Raw genomic sequence first — 18,168 nt, forward strand, 5'->3', positions numbered from 1 at the left:
GTTGTGAATTTGTTTGCCCATCCTAACTAGTTTCCTCTCCACCTGCAAACGTGAACTCAGGCTCTCAACCCATTTCAGTCCAGAATGAGTGCTCGATCACAACAGATGCATGGTTCAGCAAATACAAATAAGACCCATCTTCTGGCTCCTCCCAACTGTTCCTCATTAAAGGTGATGCTTTTGGATGAGTCCTCCAGACAATTAACTAATCCATTCTTTGAGTCTCTGCCAGCCTCTTTACCTTCCTTGTCTAATGATGGAACAGCAGCCTTTCCTCTCCTATTTCAAGGCAGGAATGCTCAAGTCATTCACTGTGGATAAACAATGATTCTGGCCCAAGCAACTGGGTTAGGTTCATGGTAACACTCTTTTATCTCACTGATGAGACCCGCATTACTTACTTTGTCAGATTTGATTTGCTATATTTTCATTTTAATATGGGTAACCAAATATGATCATCTCAGGGTGACAAGAAACAAGTGTGATGTTTTTAGGGAGTATCAAATGTAAGACTTGTAGTGCAAAACCATATTGCAGGAGGTACCACAGCATTCTGGTCCCTTCTTCCAGATTGGGAACAATTCCCCCCCACCCTGCCCCCCCAACCAAGACATCAGGCTCCTCAGTTCCTAAAACAAGCATGCACTAGTGTATTCTGGCTTTTTATTGTATTGTGTTTTAATATTTAACTCTTATTTGTGTAAACTTTCTCCATGGTCCTGGCGAAACCTTATTTCGACCTGACCATGCATTGCATTAGCAGTTGTAATATGAATGATAAATAAAGGTAACTTAACTAGCTGAAAGAGTAGAACAGGCTTTCTTTGAAGTACCAGTGTATAATACCATGGAGTAGTAACAATGAATACTCACCTTTCTCCTTTACTCCAGTTACTGTGCAAAAGGGAAGCACCAGGTTCTCCAGACTCACCATGGTGAGGTGTGAGATATAGACAACTGATGTGGGCAAAATCAGCTGCATTTTGAGAACGGGATACTTAATTGCCCTTCCATCCACCTAGAGTTGCAGGCGTAGGAAACAAAGGTTGCCAATGGGCTGTGGTGCTGAAGAATAAATGAGTGGCACATCAAGGAGAACAGTTGCCCGTGAGCTCCAGTGACCCGGATTCAATCCTGACCTCCGGTGCTGTTGGTGCAGTGTTTGCATGTTCTCCCAGTGGCCATGTGGGTTTTGCTGGGGTGTCCCATATTTGACTCAAATCCCAAAGGTCAGTAGGCTAATTGGCAACTGAAAATCGCCATTAGTGTGGAGGTGACGCAGAATCTTAGGAGGGTGGCTGGGGAATGTGCGGAGAATAAAATGGTATTAATTTAGGGTTCGGGGGGGCGTGGCGAGATGGCATAGTGGGAAGACATGTGGTTCCACCTTCTCCCAGTTAGACTTCTAAATACACTAATTTAAAATTTGTAAAAGAGGTTAAAAATAATATTTACAGACTTTGGAATATTGGAGGATTGTAATGGCTGCAAATGGGGAAAAAAATCAAAAGCTCAATTGCAAAATAAATTACCTTACAAAAGTGTTAAAGAACTGAGGCCTACTTACCAAGTTGAAGCCACGGAGTCCTCGACTGGAGTCCCCAAGCCTCAGAGGACTCCTGCTTGGTTGAGTATTATGCCGGCGCCGATCGCACAATCGCAAGATGGCGCTGGCTTAGTGACAGGCTCGGCCGGTCCTGACTCGCGCACCCGTGAGTTCGGGGGTGTGGGCAGATTGGTTGAGCGAAGACGGACCGATGAGCCCGCAATATTGCCTGGCGGTCCAGGAACGTGCAGTATAGTGTCGGAAGACGCACCTGCATGGTCAGTGACTTTGCCGGGCATGCATGGAGCATCACGGGACTGGGAACTATTGGACAAGGTGTGGGCTGTGGGGGAGCCCAAACGGCAGCGGGCTGATGAGGTCGGCACGCTGTCGATGGGTCTCCAGACTCGCAGCCTCACTGGAAGAGGACCTATGATACTAGAGGAGGAAGAAAGATCAACATTACAGGAACTTACACAGGAAGAAATGGGGACTGAGACCAGAGAAGGTAGGCCTCAAAGGGAGGTGATGGAACCTGCACTGGATTCTGTGTTCACAATTTTGGAAAGGATTGCTCATCAAATGGAAAATATGTCAATACAGATGTATTCTCAGATGACTCAAGGATTTATGGAAGTGAAAACAAAAATGACTACCATATGTGAAGAAATGACTTGTATGAAGCAAGATATTAATGTAGTTAAAAGTGATCTTAGTAGATGTATAAAATCAGTGGTCACTGTACAAGATAACTTTAAAAAGATTGAAGATGCTTTTTTTAAATGTAAGAACCGAGTGGAGATTAATAGAGAAAAAAATGGAAAAAGTGGAGGATTCGTTCATGGATTGGGGGATTCAGAAGAAGGAATTATTGAAGAAGATTGATTCATTAGAAAATCAGGGTCGAAGAAATAACGTAAAAATCGTAGGTCTTCCAGAAAATATAGAAGGTTCTGATCTGGTAAAGATTTTTACGAAACGGATTCCTGAGGGGTTGGGCAAGGAATTTTTTCCGGATGGTCTTGAGATAGATCGAGCACATAGAGCACTAAGCTAAAGAAGTATTGTGGCGAAAGGGATATAAATTTGCCTTTCGTTATCCGGCCTTGTTGAAAGTTTTTTATGGGAACTTTCAATCTCAATTCTTTGAAAATGACCATGATGCATTAATTTTTGCTAATTCATTGCCAGATTTATGAGGAAATAGATGATCGTCATCATTGTCACCTAAGAGGAGGGTAAATGGCAATGGAAATGGGAAGAATGAAAAGAATTGGAAGAAAGTTGAATTGACACAAAGTCTTCTTTGAAGATCTGGAACAATCATTGGGATTGGAATCATTGGGTTGATTATTTTTGTTTCAGTACTTTGAAAGTCTGACTGGAGGGGTGGATGACACTGAAGCCTTTAGTCATCCGCCATTAGTGGTTTTACAACGCCCAGATTTTTAGGGGGCTATTACTATTTTTACTAGTTTGTTTTGGGGATTGTTTTTTTGGAATATTTACATGGGTGGGGTTTAAAATATTAAGGGAATTAGAGGGGGAGTATTATTTTATAGTAGTGGAATATATTATTATATTAAGATATGTTTAATTTGAATTTTGCAACTTTTAATGTTCAGGGTTTGAATAACCCAATTAAGCGTAAAGGAATTTGGGCCTATATGAGAAAAATGAAAGTTGATATTGCTTTTTTGCAAGAAACACATTTGACTGAAAAAGAACATTTGAAATTGAAGAGAGTGTGGGTTGGTCATGTATTTTCTTCTTCCTTTAATTCTAAAGCAAAGGGTGTAGTGATTTTAATTCATAAGAAATTACCATTTGAATTGGAATCGGTTGAAGGAAATGCTGGGAGGGTTTTGATGGTTAATTTAAAACTTTTGCTGAATCGTGGACTTTGTTAAATATTTATGCACCTAATGTAGATGATGAACGGTTTATGTCAGAGATTTTTTATTGCTTAATCAAGCCAATAATAATATTTTGGCCGGGGGAGATTTTAATTGTGTTTTGGATCCTTTATTGGATAGATCTCTGAAAAATATAAAGAACTCAAAGGCAGCAACACAAATAGGGGCTTTGATGATGGATTTGAATCTGGTTGATGTTTGGAGGAGAGTAAATCCTACAGAGAAAGACTTTTCTTTTTATTCCTCCAGGGACTATTCCTTTTCTAAAATAATTTTTTTTTGGTTTTGGCACATCTGCAAGGTAGAGTATTACAGGTTGAGTATTAAAGTCGGATTATATCGGTTATTCTATGTTTTTTATTTCTGTGTAGGTTCAGAAGTAGTACAATCATCTTATAGATGGATGTTTAATACAATGCTATTGAAGATAAGCGTATACAGAGCCGTTGTCATACCCACACTCCTGTTCGACTCCGAATCATGGGTCCTCTACCAGCATCACCTATGGCTCCTAGAACGCTTCCACCAGCATTGTCTCCGCTCCATCCTCAACATTCATTGGAGCGACTTCATCCCTAACATCGAAGTACTCGAGCTGGCAGAGGCCGACAGCATCGAATCCACGCTGTTGAAGATCAAACTGTGCTGGGTAGGTCACGTCTCCAGAATGGAGGACCATCGCCTTCCCAAGATCATGTTATATGGCAAGCTCTCCGCTGGCCACCGAGACAGAGGTGCACCAAAGAAGAGGTACAAGGACTGCCTAAAGAAATCTCTTAGTGCCTGCCACATTGACCACCGCCAGTGGGGTGATATCGCCTCAAACCGTGCATCTTGGCGCCTCACAGTTCGGGGGAAGCAACCTCTTTGAAGAAGACTGCAGAGCCCACCTCACTGACAAAAGACAAAGGAGGAAAAACCCAACACCCAACCCCAACCAACAAATTTTCCCCTGCAACCGCTGCAACCGTGTCTGCCTGTCCCGCATCGATCTTGTCAGCCACCAACGAGCCTGCAGCTGACGTGGACATTTACCCCTCCATAAATCTTCGTCCGCGAAGCCAAGCCAAAGACTGAAGAAACCAGAGTTTATTAAGGAGCAGATTACTTTGGTTTTGGCTGAGAATGTTAATTCAGTATGTAGTAATTTTGTATTGTGGGATGCTTTGAAAGCATATTTACAAAGGTAAATTATTAGTTTTACTACGAAAGTTAAAAAGCAATATGCGGCGGAAAGATTAATGTTAGAGAAACAAATTGCTGAATTGGAAAAGGAATTTCAGAAAGATGTTACAGAAGATAAAAAAAGATGCTTTCATGAAGTTGAAATTATGTTATAATACATTACAAACTTATCAGTATGAGTATCTACTTTATCGATCTAAGTAACGTTATTATGAATTGGGTGAGCGAGTTCATAAGGTAATTAAAAACATAACAGACATCACGAATTATTAATGCTGTGAAAAAGAATTCAATAGTCACCTATAAACCTCAGGAAATTAATGATCAGTTTTATACATTTTATCAAAAATTATATACTTCTGAGGGAAAGCAGGATGCTGGTTCTATAAAATCCTATTTATCAAAATTAAATTTATCCATTTTAGGGGAGGACGAGGTTAAAGAATTGGAAGCTCCATTTACAGATTTTGAGATTAAAGAGGCTATACAAGAGATGCCAAATGGAAAGTCGCCAGGAGATGATGGATTTTCTGTTGAATTTTATAAAGTATTTTATGAAGATTTATCCTTTATATTTGGAGATGTGTTACAGCAGGTAACAGAGGAGCAGTTGTTACCGGAATCTTGTTTAAGTTCTATAGTTACTGTGATTCCTAAGAAAGATAGGGACCCATTGAAAGTATCTTCACATAAACCTATTTCTTTATTAAATGTAGATTATAAAATTTCTTTATTAAATGTAGATTATAAAATTATAGCGAAGGTGTTAGCGAATAGATTTGCCAAATATTTACCTCAGTTGATACATATAGATGAAACAGATTTTATTAAAAATAGAAACGTGTCTGATAATCTTAGATTGATAACATTAGTCAATGCATTTAGACAGCAACTCAACCATCCAATGGTGGTTGAGCTTGGTGCAGAAAAAGCCTTTGATAGAGTCGAGTGGAATTTTTTGTTTAAGGTGTTAGAGAAGTTTAATTTAGGCCCTTAATTTCTAGGCTGGGTTAAGGCCTTGTATACAAATCCAACTGCTAGGGTGGGGACAAATGGTCAAATTTCCTTATCATTGAATTTAACGTGTTTGACTCGACAAGGTTTTCCATTGTCACCAGCCTTACTTGCATTGACTATTGAACCGTTAGCTCAGACAATAAGACAGAATGATAAGATTAAAGGAATGAAAATTGGGAGGATGAATATAAGATTAATTTATTTGCGGACAATGTGCTGGTATATTTGATAGAACTGGAACAGCCTTTGAAATATTTACAAGATTGTTTGTTAAAATTTGGAGAGCTATCTGGATATAAAGTAAATTGGGATAAGAGTGAAATATTGCCCATTGGGGATGGAGATTATTCAGAATATAAAAGTATTATAAAACTGAAGAGGTCAGATAGAATTAAATATTTGGGAGTGGTAGTAAACACATTCTACCAGTCTCTATATAAATTGAATTATGTCCCTTTATTAAAAAGGATTAAAATGGATTTGATTAAATGGAAAGATTTGCAGTTAACATTAATTGGGCGAATAAATTGTGTTAAAATTAATATTTTTCCTCAAATTCAACATTTGTTTCAGTCTATACCATATTCACTTCAAAGGGTTTTTTTTCTGGACCTGAATAGGGCAGTGTGGAAGTTTTTACGGAAAGGAAAATTAGCCTGAGTAGCTTTACATAAACTTACATGGAAATATGATTTAGGTGGATTGCAGTTACCTCACTTTCAAAATTATTATGATGCAGCCCAGTTGAAATTTGTTAGCAGATTGATGGATGTGGACCAACCTCCGAGTTGGGTAAAGGTGGAAATAGCTTGTATATCTGAAGTTGAGATACATCAGTTTATATTTAAATGGAATGTGGATTTATTGCAGGAATGTGATATGCCGGTATTAAAACATGTGTTAAGGATATGGATTAAAACAAACAGGGTTTTAGGGTCAAAGGGTAAATTACCAATTCAAACCTGTTATACCTTTGTTGACCTCACCAAAGCCTTTGACACCGTGAGCAGGAAATGGCTTTGGCAAATACTAGAGCACCTTGGATGCCCCCCCCCCCCCTTAAGTTCCTCAACATGGTTATCCAACTGCACGAAAACAAACAAGGTCGGGTCAATGAGCTCTCCGAACCCTTCTCCATTGACAACAGCGTGAAGCAAGGCTGCGTCCTCGCTCCAACCTGTCATGATAATGAATATGTATGAGATGTACCGGAAGTCACGTGGTATGAGCGAGAGATAAGAGCACAAGCAGGAGAACAAAGGAAACTGGAGAATAAAGACACTGAGAAGTTTACCTCATATAACTTGTGTTCGATGTTTTATTAACTTCACATTTCGGGCCACAAATGTTACATTGGCGACGAGGATGAAAGAAACTTGAAGAAAATTAAAGACTAAAGAAGATTACAGAGGATTACAGACAACTTCAAGGTGATAAGAATTTTCTCTTTGACTCATTACTTTTGGGGCTGGAATATTTCCTCATGGCTGGGGCAGACGGTGACTTTCTAACGCATAGTGGAATTGCTCATTTTGACCCAACGGGTGATGCAAGCACTGTAAGTGTGAAGTGGAAGGCATGGCTGGAAGAATTTGAATCCTACACCGACAGTCGTGGCCTATTTCTAGATACCGGTACAGTTGAACAAAAAGCGCAGAGGAGGGCGTTACTTCTTTTCACTGCTGGACCTGCAGTTCGGGAAACATTTAAGACACTTTTGAATACTGGAAGAAAGGATGAGTACCGGAAAGCGGTAGATGCATTAAATGCACACTATGTAGTGACACCGAATGCTACATTTCAACGCCATTTGTTTCGGAGAACGAGACAAGAAGATGGCCAGACAATTGCTCAGTATGTGACGAGACTACGCCAGCTAGCTGTTGGATGCAATTACATGCCAGCTGATTTGGACAACCAATTATTGGATCAAGTCGTACAGCACTGCAGATCAGATAAACTCAGAAGACGTCTACTGGAAAGAGGGAGTGAGTTGGAACTCACCGATGCTTTAACCATTGCTGCTGCATTAGAGGCTGTTGAAGGGCAATTTCATACCATGACCCTGAAAGACAACTCAAGCCAGCAAATTAAGAGGCTCTCACATCGCCATAACCAGCCAAGATATACATCGACACAGGACGTGGAGTGTTATCAATGTGGAAACTGAGGTCACTTTGGAAAAGACCCATATTGCCCGGCCAAAGGCAAAGTTTGCAGAAAGTGCGGAGGTAAAGACCACTTTGCAAAGAAGTGCAAAAGCAAGTCCAATGCAGACCAGAAGAGGAAGAGTACAACTTCCAAAGGCAAAGCCTGGGGGAAAGGAAAGTATCCTGGAAAGAAAGATACCATTCGCCAGATAGACGGTGACGATGATGATACCCAGGAGGGACAGAGTTGTTATCAATTTACGTTGAATGATGTACGTCATGAGAAGGTCCCAGTGATCATTGGTGGAATGACAGTGCAGGTCATTGTAGACTCAGGCAGTGACAGTAATGTGATTGATCGACATTTATGGGAGAAGTTGAAAAGGAAAAAGATCATCTGTACCTCAAAGAAGTGTTCCAAGAAACTGTATCCATACACAGCAACCAAGCCATTGCAGACCATTGGATGTTTTACTGTAACTGTTGAAGGTGGAGATAAGTACACCGAAGGAGAGTTTATGGTCATAGAAGAGAGGGGAGAACCATTGCTGAGTAGAAGCACAGCGCAAGACCTGGCAATACTTTATATTGGAGCTTGTGTCAATTCAATTTAGTCATACGAGGATATGAAGCAAGAATTCCCCGCAGTCTTCCAAGGAGTAGGAAAGCTGAAAGGTCGACAATTGAAGCTAGCGGTAGATGAAACGGTCAAACCCAAGGCACAACCAATGCGCTGAACTCCGTTTGGACTTCGTGGGAAAGTCGAAGACAAAATTAAAGAATTGATCGAACAAGACATTATTGAACCGGTGGAACATTCGACACAATGGGTCAGTGCAGTAGTGATTGTGCCCAAACCAAAGGGTGGCATAAGACTATGTGTTGACATGAGAATGGCCAATGAAGCTATAATTAGAGAACGACACCCTATACCAACAGTGGAGGAAATACTTCAAGAACTAACTACCAGCAAGGTATTCTCAAAAATTGATCTGAAGTGGGGCTATCATCAATTAGAGCTGGATCCAGGTTCCCGAGATGTAACAACATTTGTGACTCACTGTGGATTGTATCGTTACAAGAGACTATCATTTGGAATTAATGCAGCTTCGGAGATCTACCAGTATGAAATCCATCTAGTGATTCAAGGCATTCCTGGAGTTGCCAACATTTCTGACGACATCATAGTCCATGCACCAACGAAGGAAGAGCATGACAAACGGTTGAGGCGTGTACTATCTAGACTACAGGAGGCAGGCCTTACCGTGAATGGAAACAAGTACCAGTTCGGTGTGTCAGAAATGGACTTCATGGGACACAGACTTACACAGGAAGGACTAAACCCTGCAGAGGCCAAGGTGAAAGCTATTGCAGAGGCACGTGCACCTCAGAACACAACAGAGGTGAGGAGTTTCCTGGGATTGGTTAATTTTTGTGCAAAGTTCATTCCTAATTTCGCTACAGTGGCAGAACCACTAAGGAAACTAATCAGGAAAGGTGTACCTTTTCATTTTGGATCTGAGCAGAAGAAAGCATTCACAGCGCTGAAGCAAAGCCTGACAGATGCAAAAACTCTTGGATATTACGATCCGGCGGCATCAATCAAAGTCATAGCGGATGCCAGCCCGGTTGGTTTAGGAGCTGTGTTGGTCCAGATGCATGATGGAGGACCAAGAATCATTGCCTATGCCAGCAGATCGTTATCAGATGTGGAAAGAAGATACTCTCAGACAGAGAAAGAAGCACTCGGACTTGTATGGGCCTGTGAGAGGTTCCATGCATATTTATACGGCATTGAATTTGAACTCATCACAGATCATAAGCCATTAGAGGTGATCTATGCACTTAGATCCAATCCATGTGCCAGAATAGAGAGATGGGTACTCAGACTACAACCCTACAAATATAAATTAATCCACATTGCAGGGAAAACAAACATTGCAGATCTGCTGTCCAGATTGGTGAAGGATGGTGGTCCACAATCCAAGTCAGAATTGGGAACAGAAACAGAGAGCTTTGTACGCTTCATAGCTATTCAGGCGACACCGAAAGCTGTGACTACGAAGGAAGTCGAGAGAGAATCCGAACGTGATCCAGAACTCATGGAAGTAAGAGAATGCATACAGAGTGGACAAAGGGACAAGTGTACTCACAAGGCTTACATTCCCATTAGAGACGAACTTTGTTGCATCGGACAGTGTGTATTAAGAGGTTGCAGATTGGTGATACCGCAAAGATTGAGACCGAAGATCGTATCCTTAGCGCATGAAGGACACCTAGGTATTGTTGGTACCAAGCAAAACCTCAGGACCAAGGTATGGTGGCCAGGTTGTGATAAAGACGCAGAGAAATTTCTTAAAACTTGTCACGGATGTCAAATCACAAGTAGGAGTAATCCGCCAGACGTAGCTGTTGATTTTCTTGGACCTTTACCGACGGGTGAATCAATTATGGTAGTGATAGATTACTACAGCAGATACTATGAGTACGTGGTATTGAAGTCCACAACCACTGAAAAAACAATACAAGCATTAGCAGAGATATTCGCAAGATATGGATTACCTGTTACATTATACTCTGACAATGGTCCACAATTCATTTCAGAGACATTTGCGGAATACATGAGGACCACAGGTATCCACCATCATAAAGTAACTCCGAAATGGCCGCAAGCCAACAGAGAAGTAGAGAGACAAAATCAGTCCATTGAAAAACGATTGAGGATTGCACACGCAGAAGTACAAAATTGGCGAGAAGCATTGCTATCTTATGTGGCTATCTATCGAGCAACGCCTCATGCAACCACTGGAAAAAGTCCTGCAGAAGCATTTTTTGGAAGAAAAATCCGCACAAAAATGCCAGAAATAAAGGAAATCCGAGACGACCAGGAGATGAGGGACCACGATGCTGAAAAGAAAGGTGCAGCAAAGCTGTACACAGATTCGAAATGTGGAGCCAAGTACTCAGACATCATGCCAGGAGATAATGTTCTAGTGAGGCATGAAACTGGTGGTAAGCGAGGAGGGAGTCACGTGATGGAGTAGTGGCCGGACGGTGAACTCCAGCCCTCTCCAGAAAAGTCGGGAAAAACAAGAGAAAATACAAAGGCACAGAAATAAAAGTTACAGAAAAGTGAGTATAAAGGTGGAAAGAAGATGGAGACAAAAGGAGAAAAATCAAAATCAACGGAAAGAAGAGAGGAAGAGAAGACAACAGAGGAAAAAGGTGAAGGCCTTACCTGTCCGAAGAGGCCCGCTGTGGAGAGAGGGCCCCACTACCTCAGGTCGGTAGGAAAAGAACTACAACAATGGCTCACAGAGCCGAGTAAAAGTGCGCAACCGCGCATGCGCGACTCCTCGCGCATGCGCGATGCGCATGAAAAAAAACACACCGACGGGAGGGGGGACCAGCTGGGGAGTCGATCTCCACAGCCGGCAACGACAGCTGCAGAACACCTGCAGCAAGAAGAGACCACAGAAGACAATGGAAACAAGAAAGAAGAGGAGGAAAGGGCATCAAAGAAACAACAGATGGCCAACCCAGAGAAAGAAGAAGAGGAAGAATACAGTGAAATAGATAAAGGGAAAGGCAAGGTAAAGGATATACTTGCTCTTGTTAGAGGATACGTGGAGTCATTTAAAGAATGGCAAACACAGGAATTCAATGATTTAAGAAGAAGAATAAACAACACAGAAGAGAAAATAAATAAAATGGATATGACCTTAACAGAAATGGGGAAAAAAATGGACAAGATGGAAGAACGGGCAATAGCAGCAGAAATGGAGGTAGAAGACTTAAAAAAGAAATTGGAGGAATCTAATAAAAAAACTAAAGAGACACAAGAATTACTAGCCCAAAAAATAGATATAATGGAAAATTATAACAGAAGAAATAACATAAAGATAGTGGGCCTTAAGGAAGACGAAGAAGGCAAGAATATGAGGGAGTTTATAAAAGAATGGATCCCTAAGGCCCTAGGATGTCCAGAACTACAGCAAGAAATGGAAATAGAAAGGGCACATAGAGCATTGGCCCCTAAACCACAACCACAACAAAAACCAAGATCTATTGTAGTAAAATTCCTAAGATATACTACAAGAGAAAAGGTACTGGAGAAGACAATGGAAAAAGTAAGAGAGGGCAACAAACCACTGGAGTATAAAGGGCAAAAAATCTTCATTTATCCAGATATAAGCTTTGAACTCCTAAAGAAGAGAAAAGAGTTCAATACAGCAAAAGCGATTTTATGGAAGAAAGGATATAAATTTACACTGAAGCATCCTGCGGTATTGAAAATATTTATTCCAGGACAACAAAACAGACTATTCTCGGATCCAGAAGAAGCACGAAAATTTGCAGAACAATTACAAAAATAGACTGAGGGATGAAGACGGGTAATGAGAGCAAAAATGATCACGATTGATATGTATGTGGGTAAAGACAAAAATAGACTGAGGGATGAAGACGGGTAAGGAGGGTAAAAATGACCACGATTGATATCTATGCGGGTAAAGAGGTATAAGAGTGAATAGAGACAATGGGCATATGTGAAAGTATCTGTAATTAGAGGAAAACATAGAGAGTATAGACAAGAATTAATAAGGGAAGGTAAGGGAATAGAGAGAATAAGGAGGGAATTAAAAGAGTGACCTTTGTGACATATAAAAAGCGAAATCTTTTCTGGGGGGGGCTGGGTGGGGGAAAAGAGCGGTCACTGCAAAATCAGTTGACGCTTGCGAGTGGATTCGCAAATCCAAATGGAGAGGGGAGATGTGGTTGTCCGACAAGGGATAAAGGGCAACTCAGGAGGGGAAGGGGAGATTGGGGATAAAGAAGATAGAAATAGGAGAATAAGGAAAATGTTGGATGTTGTAGGAATGTTGTCTGGTAAAGAGTTGAAAATAAGAAAACAGAAATGGAAAAGGAGGAAAGGTAATGAAGGAAAAACGGAAAGAGAAGATAAACAAAATATGAAATGGCTACGCTGAACTATATGACTCTAAATATTAATGGAATACATAACCAAATTAAAAGGAAGAAACTACTAAATTTACTGAAAAAGGAAAAAATAGATATAGCATTTGTCCAAGAAACACACTTAACTGAATTGGAGCACAAGAAATTAAAGAGAGATTGGGTAGGACATGTAACAGCAGCATCGTATAATTCAAAAGCAAGAGGAGTGGCTATATTAATTAGCAAAAATGTGCCATTTAAAATAGAAGAGGAAATAATAGATCCAGCAGGGAGATATGTTATGATAAAATGTCAGATATATTCAGAGCTTTGGAATCTACTTAATATATATTCACCTAACGAAGAAGATCAAAAGTTTATGCAAGATATCTTTTTGAAGGTAGCTAATACGCAAGGGAACATACTAATAGGAGGGGATTTCAATCTGAATTTGGATCCAAATATGGATAAAACGGGGAAAAAAATTAACAGGAAGAACAAAGTAACCAAATTTATAATTAAATCAATGCAAGAAATGAAACTTGTGGACATATGGAGGAAACAAAACCCAAAAGAAAAGGAATACTCATACTACTCGACTAGACATAAAACATACTCAAGGATAGACCTATTCCTGTTATCAGCCCACATTCAAGGGAGAGTTAGGAAAACGGAATATAAAGCTAGACTATTATCGGACCACTCACCCCTGTTATTGGCAATAGAGCTAGAGGACATCCCTCCAAGAATGTATAGATGGAGATTAAACCCCATGCTACTTAAAAGACAGGATTTTAGAGAATTTATTGAAAAACAATTAAAAATGTACTTTGAAGTAAATACAGAATCAGTGGAAGATAAGTTTATACTATGGGATGCAATGAAAGCATTCATTAGAGGGCAAATAATAAGTTATGCAACCAAGATGAAGAAGGACTATAATCAGGAAACAGAGCAGTTGGAAAGGGAAATAATAAACATAGAAAAAAAATTAGCAATAAAGGAAGATACAACCAAAAGAAGAGAATTGGCGGATAAAAAAATAAAATATGAAACATTACAAACATATAAGGTGGAGAAGAATATAATGAAGACAAAACAGAAATATTATGAACTAGGGGAAAAAACACACAAAATCCTAGCATGGCAGCTTAAGACAGAGCAAACTAAGAAAATGGTATTGGCAACAAGGAAAAAAGACAAACAAATTACATATAATCCAAAAGAAATTAAGGAAAACTTCAGAGAATTCTATGAACAATTATACCGAACCGAAAACGAAGGGAAAGAAGGGAAAATAGATGAATTTTTGACTAAAATTGAACTACCAAAACTACAAATAGAGGAACAAAATAAATTAACAGAACCATTTGGAACAGTAGAAATACAAGAGATAATAAAAAATTTACCAAATAATAAGACACCAGGAGAGGATGGACTCCCAATAGAATTCTACAAAACATTTAAAGACCTAATAATACCGCCCCTCCTGGATGTAATCAACCAGATTGATGAGACACAAAACTTACCAGATTCATGTAAAACAGCAATAATTACAGTGATACTAAAACAAGGGAAAGATCCACTCTCACCAGCGTCATATAGACCAATATCTCTGCTAAACACAGATTATAAGATAATAGCTAAACTATTAGCAAACAGATTAGCAGAACAGGTACCGAAAATGGTAAATTTAGACCAAACTGGATTTATCAAAAAAAGATGCACAACAGACAATATTTGTAAATTTATTAACTTAATTCATGCAGTAGAAGGAAATAAAGCACCGGCAGTAGCAGTTGCTTTAGACGCAGAGAAGGCCTTCGACAGAGTAGAATGGAATTACTTGTTCAAAGTATTGCAAAAATTCAGTTTACCAGAGAAGTATATTAATTGGATTAAAGCATTATATAAGGGACCGTTAGCGAAAGTGACAGTAAATGGACATGTATCAAAGCAATTTAACTTAAGCAGGTCAACGCGGCAGGGATGCCCACTATCACCATTATTGTTTGCGCTAGCTATAGAACCACTAGCAGAATCGATAAGAAGAGATAATAATATAAAAGGAATAAAAATAAAAGACAGGGAATATAAAATCAGTCTGTTTGCGGATGATGTGATAGTGTACTTAACAGAACCAGAACTATCAATAAAAGAACTATATAAGAAATTGAAGGAATATGGAGAAGTGTCGGGATACAAGATAAACGTAAATAAAAGTGAAGCAATGCCTATGAATAACGCGGATTTCTCAAAATTTAAGGAGGAATCCCCATTCAGATGGCAAACGCAGGCAATAAGATACCTAGGTGTGCAAATAAACAAAAATCTAGGCCAATTATATAAACTCAATTACAATCCACTAATGAAAAAATTACAGGACGATTTAGAGCATTGGAAAGAGCTACCACTAACACTGATAGGAAGGATAAACTGTATTAAAATGAACATTTTTCCAAGGATACTATACTTATTTCAGGCATTGCCAATACAACTGACAGAAAAATTCTTCAAAGAGTTAAAGAAAATAATAAGGAGATTTTTATGGAGAGGGGGGAAACCGAGGATAGCACTAGATAAATTAACAGAATGGTATAAACAAGGAGGCTTACAATTGCCAAACTTCAAAAATTATTATAGAGCCGCACAATTAAGGTACCTATCAGATTTTTATCAAACAAGGGAAAAACCAGACTGGACGAGACTAGAATTAGATAAAATAGGGGAAAAGATACCTGAACACATATTATATAAATGGGACGAAAAATTGGTACAACATAGAACTTCTCCAGTATTACACCATCTCCTCAATATATGGAAGAAGATTCATGTAGAAAGAAATAAAATAAATTACCAAATACCAAAACTAATATTGACGCAAAATAAGCTACTCCCTTTTACAATAGACAACCTTGCCTTTAGAAAATGGGAAAAAAAAGGGATTGAAAGAATAGAAAATTGTTTTTCAGGAAGTAGATTCTTATCCTTTGAACAAATGAGAGATAAGTACAATATAACTGGAGATACAGCGCTGGCATATTACCAACTGAGATCCTACTTGAAAGATAAATTAGGAAGCAACTTGAGTTTACCAGAGGGAAGTAACCTTGAATATGTGATTACAGATACAATGTTAATCAAAAGATTTATAAAAAATATGTATATTAAACTGCAAGAAAAGGAAAATGAGGAAACAAATGGTAAAACTAAACAAAAATGGGAACAAGATTTAAATATAAAGATAAAAAAGGAAACATGGGAGAAGTTATGCTCTGGAACGATGAGAAATACAATAAATACGAGGCTGCGTATGATACAATATAATTGGTTACACAGACTATACATTACACCGCAAAAGTTAAATAAATGGGACCCAACAGTATCTGATAGATGTTTTCGATGTAAAAAAGAAAGGGGAACAACAATTCATGCAATCTGGACATGTGAGAGAGTAGAAAAATTTTGGGATGATCTCAATCAGATATTAAATAAAATAAAAGAAAACAATATACCAAAGAATCCAGAGATCTTTCTCCTAAGTAACATAAAAAATAAAGAATTTGGAATTGACTTGGAAGATGCACAAAAAAGATTTGTCAAGATAGCCCTAGCTGTAGCAAAAAAATGTATTATGTCAACCTGGAAATTGGAAGATAATTTGAAAATACAACAATGGTATATAGAAATGAATAAATGTATTCCATTAGAAAAAATAACATATAGTTTAAGAAATAATATTGAAATATTCGAACAAGTATGGGAGCCCTACATTAAATACAATAGCGAAAACCTACCGGGAACAAACATTACCTAAATTGATGGAAGGAGAAGAAAAGAAAAGAATGGACTCAGTAGAATTTCTGGTGTATTTTTGTTGAATGACAACATTGTCTAACTGAATTAATGCAACCTAGATTGTATACCTAAAATGGATGAGAGGGGGGGGGGGGTGGGGGGGTGGCTTGGGAGGAGGGAGGGGGGAGGGAGAAAAAGTCACTGTAAATGTGTGGAAAAGAAAAAGTGTATATCATGGCTATTGTGATTTATGGTGTGAAAAATAAAAAATTAAAAAAAAAAACAAAAAAAAAAACTGGTGGTAAGCTAGACACATCTTATTACCATCAACCCTATACTGTCGTATCCAGAAGTGGCAGTATGGTGACAGTCAAGTCTCCGACTGGAGTCCTGTATAAGAGAAATGTATCAGGTGTAAAAAGGTACCAGTCCAGAGATACATCGAGCGAAGAGGTTGAAAGGCCAATACGAGATGCTGAAACTGAGAGACCTGATGATGTTCCAGAGGCAGTTACCAGCACTCCTGATGAAGTGACTAGAGTGCCAGAAACACCCGAAGCCATGGCGAGCAGTATGTTCGACGCTGAGAGTGAACAACCGAGAAGCGACGACAATATCGCAGGCAGGCGAAACGAAACCAGAAAGCGCCCAAACGATACGAAGACTTTGTGCCCTAGGTTTAATAAGAACTTTGGGACAGTATTTAATCTTATATCATAAAGTGCATGTATGAGTGCTGTAGGAAGTAAATTTTATGTAGTTGAGTTATAGTATTACCATTAGTTACGATGTTTGTATGTTTCCGAGGGATATTGGTAAGTGAAGGTAAAGTTTATTTCTGATTAAAGGAGGGATGTCATGATAATGAATATGTATGAGATGTACCGGAAGTCACGTGGTATGAGAGAGAGATAAGAGCACAAGCAGGAGAACAAAGGAAACTGGAGAATAAAGACACTGAGAAGTTTACCTAATAAAACTTGCGTTCGATGTTTTATTAACTTCACATTTCGGGCCACAAATGTGACACAACCCTCTTTACTATCTTCTTCAGCATGATGCTGAAACAAGCCATGAAAGACCTCAATAATGAAGATGCTGTTTACATCCGGTACCGCACGGAAGGCAGTCTTTTCAATCTGAGGTGCCTGCAAGCTCACACCAAGACACAAGAGCAACTTGTCCATGACTACTCTTTGCAGATGATGTCGCTTTAGTTGCCCATTCAGAGCCAGCTCTCCAGCGCATGACGTCCTGTTTTGCGGAAACTGCCAAAATGATTTGCCTGGAAGTCAGCCTGAAGAAAACTAAGGTCCTCGATCAGCCAGCTCCCCACCATGACTACCAGCACCCCCACATCTCCATCGGGCACACAGAATTCAAAACGGTCAACCAGTTTACCTACCTCGGCTGCACCATTTCATCTAATGCAAGGATTGACAAAGAGATAGACAACAGACTCGCCAAGGCAAATAGTGCCTTTGGAAGACTACAGAAAAGAGTCTGGAAAAACAGCCACCTGAAGAAACACACAAAGATCAATGTGTACAGAGCCGTTGACATACCCACGCTCCTGTTCGGCTCTGAATCATGGGTCCTC

General features: G+C 39.3%; 1 protein-coding gene across 4 annotated transcripts in view; it reads right to left on the bottom strand.

The window, feature by feature from the left end:
• LOC138742330 (potassium voltage-gated channel subfamily KQT member 1) overlaps window positions 1-18,168 on the bottom strand; it is an 844,658-nt gene that overhangs the window by 287,514 nt on the left and 538,976 nt on the right. The gene's annotated exons all lie outside the window — the stretch shown is intronic.

This window comes from Narcine bancroftii, chromosome 1 (assembly GCF_036971445.1).
Source record: "Narcine bancroftii isolate sNarBan1 chromosome 1, sNarBan1.hap1, whole genome shotgun sequence".
In the NCBI taxonomy this organism is placed as follows: domain Eukaryota; kingdom Metazoa; phylum Chordata; class Chondrichthyes; order Torpediniformes; family Narcinidae; genus Narcine; species Narcine bancroftii.